We start from the raw sequence: 14202 nt of genomic DNA, 5'->3' as shown, positions 1-14202 counted from the left end.
TTTTTAAATAATACACACCCTATAAAGATAAAATATATCAACAGCTAAATCGAATGGTTAAACTTCAACTTAATGTCAACACGCTCATTGAGCATTTCAGGTCTCCTAATCTAACATACAGAATGTGTATAGTTTCTAACTTCTGTACTACACAATACGCAAAGATATAGCGCAAATATTCTATAATATAAATATATATTCACTCTACTGTAATGAAATGAAACTCTACTGTAAACAGGTTCCCTTAAATCTAAAACATTTCGATTTAAAACAGTATATATAAACTCGATTACTGTAGACATTATGTATATGCATTTGTACATGTAGATATGCCAAGAATCAGCTCTCAGATCAAAACCTACAACCCAGATCGAGAACGGGAGAATGGAAAAAGCTGACTTTGCCAGAATTCAATGCCTTTCTTGCTATAATGTTCAACATGAGCATTATCAAAAAACCATGCATAAAGGATTATTGGGGCACATCCATAATAAGCCAAAGGTCAGACTGGTTTGGAAAAACAATGGGAAGGAATAGGTTCCTGTATAGCTTTTTATATGGTATAGATTTTACAACATTGACTACCATTGTAGTACAATATACACGATGAGATAAAACGACTGATTCATGCTTATGTCTCGAAGTACGGGACTGCAATGATGAATTTTATGTTCCATAATATATACAATACTATGTACATTGTATTTGTTACGTGTATAAATAACATACGAAAAATCGATATATAAACCAATCAAAATAATGTTTGAACCCTTAAATACTATAGGGGAGAGGACCAGTATATACTTAGCCTGTTGTTTGATTCCATTTCATATTTTGTATGAAATTAAATTTGTTGAAATTGTAATTGTAAATACTATATACCGTTAACATTACAGCATCCTGGGTACGATCCATCGGCAAGATTTCGACCTTTACTGAACTTTGTTAACCGACAGTTCATGCGCCATAGAGTCCCAATAAGAGAACTATGCGTTGACGAGTCGCTGGTACCAACAAAAGGCCACAGCGTCCTTAGGCAGTATATTCCATCGAAAGTGGCAAAGCACGGTGTGATTCTTTGCGAATCATCAGCGGATATGCACGTATACAGAGGACGCGAGTTCGACCCCACTCCGCATGGAGAACTTCAAGGAACAAATGTAGTCATGGGGCTCCTCGGAGGGACAGAACTTCTAGATAAAGGGTACCATGTTTATTGTGACAGTTTTTAAACTTCCATTCATCTCGGACACAAACTTCTTCAACGCTCCACATTTTTGACTGGTATGTATACTAGATACATTATTAGAAATGTCTTCAGAACCAGAATTATTTCATTTACCCTTATATATACACTATATAGCGTACATATACATGTATGTATTTTATAGATACACTCCGGAAGAATCGACCTATGCCATACACGGTGAAAAATGCAGATCACCAAGGGACAGTCTACATGCGACGTGGAGATTATCTGTGCATGTCTCACTTTGGAGAGGAAGACAAGAAACCAGTAAGGATGCTATCTACCATTCTACCGGCACAAGATCTGTCATCCGGAAAACCCCGCACCATTTCCTCTTACAACAGAAACATGGGAGCAGTAGACTTGAATGACGGGTTACTTCACTCCTATGGAAAACAGGAAGTGTAGGAAGGTTTGGAAGGAAATGTTTATGCACCTCTTCTTTAGAGTTTTAATGAATTCGTATATCCTGTACAAGGAGAATACTAGTAGGCAAAAAGTGAAGAGCCGTGTTGAGTACATTAGAACGGTGATCGAAGCCTTGGCAGAGACGAAGAAACCCAGCAATCCTCGCCGTCGAGTCACTGCCAAAACAGTTATGCTCATAACCCTACCACAGAAGAAGGAGAAAGATTGCTGTGTTTGTTCGTCACGACTGCGTCATGGTCGTGGCACCCGTCGCCGAAGCAGAACAATTTGTTCTTTGTGTCACCGCGGACTCCATCGTCAGTGTCGAGTTCGACATGTGGATTGCTTTGATCAATGAAAATATTCGATAGGGTCGAAATAATACTTCCTTGCCTTTTTTACCCTCCCGATTATAATATTAAAATCGACCTTGTTTTCAATAGTGCTCTGTGACTAACTGTGAAGTATAATTTTCTATGTTACAGTACTCTTTTGAAGTACAAGTTGAGTATATTTTACATTTAGAGTTTTACAGTTAGATAAATGAATAGTTATTCCAACATAGACGTATATTGTAAATAAAGAAATGATGCAAAGCAAAGTCAATATATATTTCATTTTAATATACTATGCATGTGTCTATAGCTATTGTTATTGTAGTTATTGTTTCGAAGCAGGCGCACTGAAACAATGATACATTTGTATAAAATATACAAATTGTAAATTTGAATTTCATGTGATGAACTTGTTCGCTTGCCACCGAACAGATGATGATAAGGCTGGTAAGATTTTGCTGACATTATATATACTGAGACTGTTATTAAATTACAGCTAACAGCATTCACTAGACTCCATTTTAAGTCAAAAGGTTTACAGCTTTCAAGAAACGTTGATTTGGCAGGTGTCTTGAGATATTCGATGTATTATGACGTCATAATATTGACGACGTCATAGAACGATACTTCTGTTGAATGTTTGAATTGGCGGAGCAGAACATTCGGCAGTCTAAAGGTTAAAGAAGAGTATTAAGAATGATAATTGGAAAAGATTTCAATAAAAAAATACTTTTTCATTTCAGAATATTTTATTGTAGTATTACAATTGGGATTGGGCAACACTATATTAGCCCTCTCCCCGGTAGCTACGTGAATAACAGTACAATGCATACAATCCATCAATAGAAATAGCATCTCGTTAACAGAAATTACAAAATAATTTAGGAGAGTCTCATAAGCTTAAAACAAAGCATAAGAAATTATCGTCAGATAAGTATCACAATTTTTACAATATGTTAAAGATGCTCCACCACCAACAAGGAATATATGAATATCATTATTTGAGCAATAATTAGTAATTTACAATACTTTTGGTGAATGTGTTCCATATAGGGCACAGAGGCATGGACATTTCTCGGGATGTAATAAATTATTTTATATTCTTATTTAGAAGTAGAACAGAAGTTCAGACTTTCTGTAGAAAACATCAATTCGTCTGCTATGTATTTGATGGAGAGAAAATAGCATTCGTTGGTGTAAAAGCATATTTAATAAATGTTCACAATATCTAAACGAATAGAATTGAAATGCTCTCAGTGTCAATGACATCTCGTACAAAACGCCTGGTATCTATAATGTATTCATGTACAATTTTCAATAATTAATCATTTGAATTAAAATATTGGCGATTATATCCATAGAGGTAAGTGTCGATAGAATAAGGAATGTTGATATCTAGTGCAAGAATAGAATTACACAGGTGAGTTCTTTGATTATTATAGAGAGGGCAATAAAGGAAATAATGATAGGAATCTTCAATTGGAAAACCACACAGGCAGGCAGGACTGTCGGTTAAATGAGAGTTAAATAAATCAGAGTTTAGATTACTAGCGGAATTTCTTAATTGGCACGATGTAATATTTGTTTGCCTCTCGCCAGAATATTTAAATGCTTCCAAACATATTCGAAAATTATCGGTAACACCAGATTGTAAACATTCCTTTTTTATTGCACGTATGGATGACATAGATGGAAACGGGCAGGACGGAGAGTTCAATTCTGACATTAAAGACGGAAAAAAGCTATTATTGTATAATTGAGTTCTGGAGGTTGGAATATTAAACAATCTAGTATGACGAAAAGTATAGGCAGTACTGGTGGTAATGAATGGTTGTAGTCGGTCTTTTATATGGTTGGGACAGTTATTGTTGAAAATATTATAAAAAGTGATATTTTGATGAAGATGTTTTCTCTTAATGAGAGGTACAATACCAATTTCATTATATAATATATTATGACTTGTCCCCTTTCTTAAACCTGTAATTATATGTATTGCTTCTAGCTGGATTGACTCCAAGAGGTCACATTCTGCCTGGGTACAATTTGACCACACGATACTAGCATACTCAAGAATAGGTCGGATAAAAGAAGTATATACAGTTGTTAAAGACTTTCTATCAATTTTGTATTTTAACATTCTGAGTATATTTATCTTTTTATATGTCTTTTCATAAATGAAATTGACATGATTCGACCAATTAGCCATAGAATTAAAGAAGAGACCAAGATGTTTGTGGTTAGTTACATTCACTATTGTACGGTTTTAAAGACCAGGTCAGGATGTAAAGCCTGGGAGTCAGTCCGCCTTGAAAATAGCTACTGTTTTATCTGGATTAAAAGCAATTCCCCAAGCGTTTGCCCAAAAAGCGATTTTTCTAAGATCAGAATTTAAGATATTTGCAGATTCATGTCCGTCTCCCTCTATAAGTGTATATAATGATGTGTCATCAGCAAACAGTGTAGAATTTAAATTTTCACTAATATCATTTATGTATAGAAGAAAGAGATAGGGACCTAAAACTGAACCTTGTGATAAACCTGCCTGAATGGTTTTCCCAGAAGATCTGAATCCATCAACGACCACTCTGTGGTACATGTCCCCTGAAACATTGCGGGTAGCAACTTTATAAAAGTTAGGCTGTCCTCCCGGAACATTGGAAAAGCGTTATTTTTTTATCTTGCTGAGGAACTTGTTCGGCAGTGCTTGTTTAATTTGTAAAAAAAGGAACAAGAGGCCCATGGGCCTTTACGGTCATCTGACTGATGGCACAAAACAACAAAGTCACAGTATAAAGTAGTGGTTAACAATTAATATAAATAATACAAGGAACTCCTTAGTTGAATATGTAAGTTTCTGAAATAGGTAAATGTCATTTGTTGAACAAACTTGGTAGCCCTTCATCCATATATGGTTGTAACCCATTCAAGGATTAATTTAAGGAGTCAGATTTTAAAGCCAAATTTCAGCTAAGCTCCCAGTTTGGATCTCCGCCGTACTATCCCCATGGGTCTTAGCCTGGTCCTTTATAAAATATGATTGTCCTCACCTAAAGTTCCCTCTTCTGAATCAATTAAAACCCCTATAGACCAATTTTCATTGAGATCTGGAATGAACCCGAACACAGGAAGTGGGCCAGCAGCCATCTTGAAATACCAAAATTTTTATGAAAATGTTTGTATGTTGTTCGGCATCAATTAAAATCCCTATAGACCAATTTTCATTAAAATCAGAGACTGAAACCTTAAAACAGGAAGTGGGCCAGCGGCCATCTTGGAATACAATAATCTTTACGAAAATGTTTGCACGTTGTTCGGCATCAATTAAAACCCCTATAGACCAATTTTCATTGAGATCAGAGACTGAAACCTGAAAACAGGAAGTGGGCCAGCTAAAATTAAGAAAATTTGCCCTTTTGGGGCCCCACCCCTCAGCCCCTAGGGGTCGGACCAGGCTCATTTATATAAAATATGATTATCTTTCCCCAATGATGTTTAACACCAAATATAAATGAAATCCATCCAAGGATAAAGGAGGAGTAGGATTTTAAAGCTTAAAATAAGAAAGTTTGCCCTTTTGGGGCCCCATCCCTCAGCCCCTAGGGGTCGGACCAGACTCATTTATATAAAATATGATTGTCCTTGCCCAATGATATTTCACACTAAATATGGATGAAATCCATAAAAAAGGATGAAGGATAAGGCTTTTGTATAAAATAGTCTTACGCACGACGCACGGCGCACGACGACGGACGAAACACGATAACAATAATCTGAACCTTGTGATAAACCTGCCTGAATGGTTTTCCAAGAAGATCTGAATCCATCAACGACCACTCTGTGGTACATGTCCCCTGAAACATTGCGGGTAGCAACTTTATAAAAGTTAGGCTGTCCTCCCGGAACGTTGGAAAAGCGTTATTGTTTGATCTTGCTGAGGAACTTGTTCGGCAGTGCTTGTTTAATTTGTAAAAAAAGGAACAAGAGGCCCATGGGCCTTTACGGTCATCTGACTGATGGCACAAAACAACAAAGTCACAGTATAAAGTAGTGGTTAACAATTAATATAAATAATACAAGGAACTCCTTAGTTGAATATGTAAGTTTCTGAAATAGGTAAATGTCATTTGTTGAACAAACTTGGTAGCCCCTTCATCCATATATGGTTGTAACCCATTCAAGGATTAATTTAAGGAGTCAGATTTTAAAGCCAAATTTCAGCTAAGCTCCCAGTTTGGACCTCCGCCGTACTATCCCATGGGTCTTAGCCTGGTCCTTTATAAAATATGATTGTCCTCACCTAAAGTTCCCTCTTCTGAATCAATTAAAACCCCTATAGACCAATTTTCATTGAGATCTGGAATGAACCTGAACACAGGAAGTGGGCCAGCAGCCATCTTGAAATAACAAAATTTTTATGAAAATGTTTGTATGTTGTTCGGCATCAATTAAAACCCCTATAGACCAATTTTCATTAAGATCAGAGACTGAAACCTTAAAACAGAAAGTGGGCCAGCGGCCATCTTGGAATACAATAATCTTTACGAAAATGTTTGCACGTTGTTCGGCATCAATTAAAACCCCTATAGACCAATTTTCATTGAGATCAGAGACTGAAACCTGAAAACAGGAAGTGGGCCAGCTAAAATTAAGAAAATTTGCCCTTTTGGGGCCCCACCCCTCAGCCCCTAGGGGTCGGACCAGGCTCATTTATATAAAATATGATTATCCTTCCCCCATGATGTTTAACACCAAATATAAATGAAATCCATCCAAGGATAAAGGAGGAGTAGGATTTTAAAGCTTAAAATAAGAAAGTTTGCCCTTTTGGGGCCCCATCCCTCAGCCCCTAGGGGTCGGACCAGACTCATTTATATAAAATATGATTGTCCTTGCCCAATGATATTTCACACTAAATATGGATGAAATCCATAAAAAAGGATGAAGGATAAGGCTTTTGTATAAATAGTCTTACGCACGACGCACGGCGCACGACGACGGACGAAACACGATAACAATAATCTGAACCTTGTGATAAACCTGCCTGAATGGTTTTCCAAGAAGATCTGAATCCATCAACGACCACTCTGTGGTACATGTCCCCTGAAACATTGCGGGTAGCAACTTTATAAAAGTTAGGCTGTCCTCCCGGAACGTTGGAAAAGCGTTATTGTTTGATCTTGCTGAGGAACTTGTTCGGCAGTGCTTGTTTAATTTGTAAAAAAAGGAACAAGAGGCCCATGGGCCTTTACGGTCATCTGACTGATGGCACAAAACAACAAAGTCACAGTATAAAGTAGTGGTTAACAATTAATATAAATAATACAAGGAACTCCTTAGTTGAATATGTAAGTTTCTGAAATAGGTAAATGTCATTTGTTGAACAAACTTGGTAGCCCTTCATCCATATATGGTTGTAACCCATTCAAGGATTAATTTAAGGAGTCAGATTTTAAAGCCAAATTTCAGCTAAGCTCCCAGTTTGGACCTCCGCCGTACTATCCCCATGGGTCTTAGCCTGGTCCTTTATAAAATATGATTGTCCTCACCTAAAGTTCCCTCTTCTGAATCAATTGAAACCCCTATAGACCAATTTTCATTGAAATCTGGAATGAACCTGAACACAGGAAGTGGACCAGCAGCCATCTTGAAATACCAAAATTTTTATGAAAATGTTTGTATGTTGTTCGGCATCAATTAAAATCCCTATAGACCAATTTTTCATTAAAATCAGAGACTGAAACCTTAAAACAGGAAGTGGGCCAGCGGCCATCTTGGAATACAATAATCTTTACGAAAATGTTTGCACGTTGTTCGGCATCAATTAAAACCCCTATAGACCAATTTTCATTGAGATCAGAGACTGAAACCTGAAAACAGGAAGTGGGCCAGCTAAAATTAAGAAAATTTGCCCTTTTGGGGCCCCACCCCTCAGCCCCTAGGGGTCGGACCAGGCTCATTTATATAAAATATGATTATCTTTCCCCAATGATGTTTAACACCAAATATAAATGAAATCCATCCAAGGATAAAGGAGGAGTAGGATTTTAAAGCTTAAAATAAGAAAGTTTGCCCTTTTGGGGCCCCATCCCTCAGCCCCTAGGGGTCGGACCAGACTCATTTATATAAAATATGATTGTCCTTGCCCAATGATATTTCACACTAAATATGGATGAAATCCATAAAAAAGGATGAAGGATAAGGCTTTTGTATAAATAGTCTTACGCACGACGCACGGCGCACGACGACGGACGAAACACGATAACAATAATCTGAACCTTGTGATAAACCTGCCTGAATGGTTTTCCAAGAAGATCTGAATCCATCAACGACCACTCTGTGGTACATGTCCCCTGAAACATTGCGGGTAGCAACTTTATAAAAGTTAGGCTGTCCTCCCGGAACGTTGGAAAAGCGTTATTGTTTGATCTTGCTGAGGAACTTGTTCGGCAGTGCTTGTTTAATTTGTAAAAAAAGGAACAAGAGGCCCATGGGCCTTTACGGTCATCTGACTGATGGCACAAAACAACAAAGTCACAGTATAAAGTAGTGGTTAACAATTAATATAAATAATACAAGGAACTCCTTAGTTGAATATGTAAGTTTCTGAAATAGGTAAATGTCATTTGTTGAACAAACTTGGTAGCCCTTCATCCATATATGGTTGTAACCCATTCAAGGATTAATTTAAGGAGTCAGATTTTAAAGCCAAATTTCAGCTAAGCTCCCAGTTTGGACCTCCGCCGTACTATCCCCATGGGTCTTAGCCTGGTCCTTTATAAAATATGATTGTCCTCACCTAAAGTTCCCTCTTCTGAATCAATTAAAACCCCTATAGACCAATTTTCATTGAGATCTGGAATGAACCCGAACACAGGAAGTGGGCCAGCAGCCATCTTGAAATACCAAAATTTTTATGAAAATGTTTGTATGTTGTTCGGCATCAATTAAAATCCCTATAGACCAATTTTCATTAAAATCAGAGACTGAAACCTTAAAACAGGAAGTGGGCCAGCGGCCATCTTGGAATACAATAATCTTTACGAAAATGTTTGCACGTTGTTCGGCATCAATTAAAACCCCTATAGACCAATTTTCATTGAGATCAGAGACTGAAACCTGAAAACAGGAAGTGGGCCAGCTAAAATTAAGAAAATTTGCCCTTTTGGGGCCCCACCCCTCAGCCCCTAGGGGTCGGACCAGGCTCATTTATATAAAATATGATTATCTTTCCCCAATGATGTTTAACACCAAATATAAATGAAATCCATCCAAGGATGAAGGAGGAGTAGGATTTTAAAGCTTAAAATAAGAAAGTTTGCCCTTTTGGGGCCCCATCCCTCAGCCCCTAGGGGTCGGACCAGACTCATTTATATAAAATATGATTGTCCTTGCCCAATGATATTTCACACTAAATATGGATGAAATCCATAAAAAAAGGATGAAGGATAAGGCTTTTGTATAAATAGTCTTACGCACGACGCACGGCGCACGACGACGGACGAAACACGATAACAATAATCTGAACCTTGTGATAAACCTGCCTGAATGGTTTTTCCAAGAAGATCTGAATCCATCAACGACCACTCTGTGGTACATGTCCCCCTGAAACATTGCGGGGTAGCAACTTTATAAAAGTTAGGCTGTCCTCCCGGAACATTGGAAAAGCGTTATTGTTTGATCTTGCTGAGGAACTTGTTCGGCAGTGCTTGTTTAATTTGAAAAAAAAGGAACAAGAGGCCCATGGGCCTTTACGGTCATCTGACTGATGGCACAAAACAACAGTCACAGTATAAAGTAGTGGTTAACAATTAATATAAATAATACAAGGAAACTCCTTAGTTGAATATGTAAGTTTCTGAAATAGGTAAATGTCATTTGTTGAACAAACTTGGTAGCCCTTCATCCATTAATACAAGGAACTCCTTAGTTGAATATGTAAGTTTCTGAAATAGGTAAATGTCATTTGTTGAACAAACCTGGTAGCCCTTCATCCATATATGGTTGTAACCCATTCAAGGATTAATATAAGGAGTCAGATTTTAAAGCCAAATTTCAGCTAAGCTCCCAGTTTGGACCTCCGCCGTACTATCCCCATGGGTCTTAGCCTGGTCCTTTATAAAATATGATTGTCCTCACATAAAGTTCCCCCTTCTGAATCAATTAAAACCCCTATAGACCAATTTTCATTGAGATCTGGAATGAACCCGAACACAGGAAGTGGGCCAGCAGCCATCTTGGAATACAATAATCTTTTACGAAAATGTTTGCACGTTGTTCGGCATCAATTAAAACCCCTATAGACCAATTTTCATTGAGATCAGAGACTGAAACCTGAAAACAGGAAGTGGGCCAGCTAAAATTAAGAAAATTTGCCCTTTTGGGGCCCCCACCCCTCAGCCCCTAGGGGTCGGACCAGGCTCATTTATATAAAATATGATTATCTTTCCCCAATGATGTTTAACACCAAATATAAATGAAATCCATCCAAGGATGAAGGAGGAGTAGGATTTTAAAGCTTAAAATAAGAAAGTTTGCCCTTTTGGGGCCCCATCCCTCAGCCCCTAGGGGTCGGACCAGACTCATTTATATAAAATATGATTATCTTTCCCCAATGATGTTTAACACCAAATATAAATGAAATCCATCCAAGGATGAAGGAGGAGTAGGATTTTAAAGCTTAAAATAAGAAAGTTTGCCCTTTTGGGGCCCCATCCCTCAGCCCCTAGGGGTCGGACCAGACTCATTTATATAAAATATGATTGTCCTTGCCCAATGATATTTCACACTAAATATGGATGAAATCCATTAAAAAAGGATGAAGGATAAGGCTTTTGTATAAATAGTCTTACGCACGACGCACGGCGCACGACGACGGACGAAACACGATAACAATAATCTGAACCTTGTGATAAACCTGCCTGAATGGTTTTCCAAGAAGATCTGAATCCATCAACGACCACTCTGTGGTACATGTCCCATGAAACATTGCGGGTAGCAACTTTATAAAAGTTAGGCTGTCCTCCCGGAACGTTGGAAAAGCGTTATTGTTTGATCTAGCTGAGGAACTTGTTCGGCAGTGCTTGTTTAATTTGTAAAAAAAGGAACAAGAGGCCCATGGGCCTTTACGGTCATCTGACTGATGGCACAAAACAACAAAGTCACAGTATAAAGTAGTGGTTAACAATTAATATAAATAATACAAGGAACTCCTTAGTTGAATATGTAAGTTTCTGAAATAGGTTAATGTCATTTGTTGAACAAACTTGGTAGCCCTTCATCCATATATGGTTGTAATCCATTCAAGGATTAATATAAGGAGTCAGATTTTAAAGCCAAATTTCAGCTAAGCTCCCAGTTTGGACCTCCGCCGTACTATCCCCATGGGTCTTAGCCTGGTCCTTTATAAAATATGATTGTCCTCACCTAAAGTTCCCCCTTCTGAATCAATTAAAACCCCTATAGACCAATTTTCATTGAGATCTGGAATGAACCCGAACACAGGAAGTGGGCCAGCAGCCATCTTGGAATACAATAATCTTTACGAAAATGTTTGCACGTTGTTCGGCATCAATTAAAACCCATATAGACCAATTTTCATTGAGATCAGAGACTGAAACCTGAAAACAGGAAGTGGGCCAGCTAAAATTAAGAAAATTTGCCCTTTTGGGGCCCCACCCCTCAGCCCCTAGGGTTCGGACCAGGCTCATTTATATAAAATATAATTATCTTTCCCCAATGATGTTTAACACCAAATATAAATGAAATCCATCCAAGGATGAAGGAGGAGTAGGATTTTAAAGCTTAAAATAAGAAAGTTTGCCCTTTTGGGGCCCCATCCCTCAGCCCCTAGGGGTCGGACCAGACTCATTTATATAAAATATGATTGTCCTTGCCCAATGATATTTCACACTAAATATGGATGAAATCCATTAAAAAAGGATGAAGGATAAGGCTTTTGTATAAATAGTCTTACGCACGACGCACGGCGCACGACGACGGACGAAACACGATAACAATAATCTGAACCTTGTGATAAACCTGCCTGAATGGTTTTCCAAGAAGATCTGAATCCATCAACGACCACTCTGTGGTACATGTCCCCTGAAACATTGCGGGTAGCAACTTTATAAAAGTTAGGCTGTCCTCCCGGAACGTTGGAAAAGCGTTATTGTTTGATCTTGCTGAGGAACTTGTTCGGCAGTGCTTGTTTAATTTGTAAAAAAAGGAACAAGAGGCCCATGGGCCTTTACGGTCATCTGACTGATGGCACAAAACAACAAAGTCACAGTATAAAGTTGTGGTTAACAATTAATATAAATAATACAAGGAACTCCTTAGTTGAATATGTAAGTTTCTGAAATAGGTAAATGTCATTTGTTGAACAAACTTGGTAGCCCTTCATCCATATATGGTTGTAACCCATTCAAGGATTAATATAAGGAGTCAGATTTTAAAGCCAAATTTCAGCTAAGCTCCCAGTTTGGACATCCGCAGTACTATCCCCATGGGTCTTAGCCTGGTCCTTTATAAAATATGATTGTCCTCACCTAAAGTTCCCCCTTTTGAATCAATTAAAACCCCTATAGACCAATTTTCATTGAGATCTGGAATGAACCCGAACACAGGAAGTGGGCCAGCAGCCATCTTGAAATACCAAAATTTTTATGAAAATGTTGTATAAATAGTCTTACGCACGACGCACGGCGCACGACGACGGACGAAACACGATAACAATAGGTCATCCTGACCTTCGGTCAGATGACCTAAAAATGTTTGATTAAAACCTTTTCAGATTTTCAATATATTACTAGGCTTGCAATATTGGTATTTTGTACCATAATAGCATTTCAAATAAGCCGGTATCTCTAAAGACGTCTATTTTGATACATGTACATGTAAAACCCGTCTGTGCAGTTTGTATGTCCGCCTGATTGTTTGGATTATAATGTTAAGTCTTTGTGCTATCACTTGACTGTGTCTTCGTACGTGTCCTTCCCGCACACGATACTGTTCTTACGCACATACATTGTATATAGCTACCTACACAATGGTCTACAAACTTTCCTTAGAGCAGCAGTTTATATAAAAATACTAAATAATTAATAGACGAAGGACCTTATACGGTTTTCTTTACAACCCCTGTCGGACAGATAGGGAATTTTCTTTAACGTTTAATAAATGTATAAAAAGGAAAACAACCGTCTTTGGCCATCAATGTAGAGCTGACCTGACTTCATCTGCATAGGGTACATTAGACACTCAACACCAGGGAGGTTTTAGTCAACAGGCCAACAAAGGTGCGTGTCCTACAGCCTTCCTCAGATGCTCAAAACAGATCAGAAAGATAATATATCTTAAGTTTAGTTGCCTTTTACGATCGCCGTAGATACGATCTAACGCCGTGTCAGCAAAGCAGGTCAAAGACAACGAGCAAAACTACGTCAGTGGAAAACAGATCAGAAAGATAATATATCTTAAGTTTAGTTGCCTTTTACGATCGCCGTAGATACAATCTAACGCCGTGTCAGCAAAGCAGGTCAAAGACATCGAGCAAAACTACGTCAGTTGACAGGGTAACATTTCGTTCTACTATTTATTTTCAGTCTTGTATATAATATTACAATCATAATATCACTAACAAATTAAATATTTCCGGAAAGAAAATCACCGTCAGTCATGTGTGTTAATCGTGGACGGATCGCCATGAACCTGCATCCCAACTATTACGTACTTTGTAATAGCTGTACATTGCGGACAAATACATACGATATTAAATACAATTTAAAGACGCTCCACCGCCGACAGAGCATAAAGATATTCGTCGCTTGAACAATAATTGGTGTTTAAACGTGTATATACACAAGATATATATGAACAATAATTGGTGTTTAAACGTGTATATGTATGTATAATTAACACAAAAAGATAATGAAAAATCATCTATTTTGCCTGGACATTGTGCTACGGATTTTTTGTGTGATGCAGTTAATTAATTTTTGTAATTTTAACTTGAAGTAAACCTAAAAGCTCAAACTTTTCAAATGTGGTAATGGTGTAAATGCAGAAAAATACTTAATCGTCTGCTCCTGTTTTTGAACGTGAAAAAAATACCACTTGTCAGTTGTGGAGCATCTTTAAGTCCAATAACGATATATTGAAAAAGTCGACACAGACTGTAAATATTTTGTTGATATGTTATCTCGGTTGTGT

General features: G+C 37.8%; 1 pseudogene; it reads left to right on the top strand.

Moving 5' to 3' along the window:
- The first annotated feature begins 1108 nt into the window (after positions 1 to 1108).
- Positions 1109 to 2674, top strand: LOC138326909 (piggyBac transposable element-derived protein 4-like; annotated as a pseudogene).
- Positions 2675 to 14202: the final 11528 nt, after the last annotated feature.

This window comes from Argopecten irradians, chromosome 7, assembly GCF_041381155.1.
Source record: "Argopecten irradians isolate NY chromosome 7, Ai_NY, whole genome shotgun sequence".
Lineage (NCBI taxonomy): Eukaryota > Metazoa > Mollusca > Bivalvia > Pectinida > Pectinidae > Argopecten > Argopecten irradians.
This window is presented reverse-complemented; position numbering and strand designations above follow the sequence as displayed.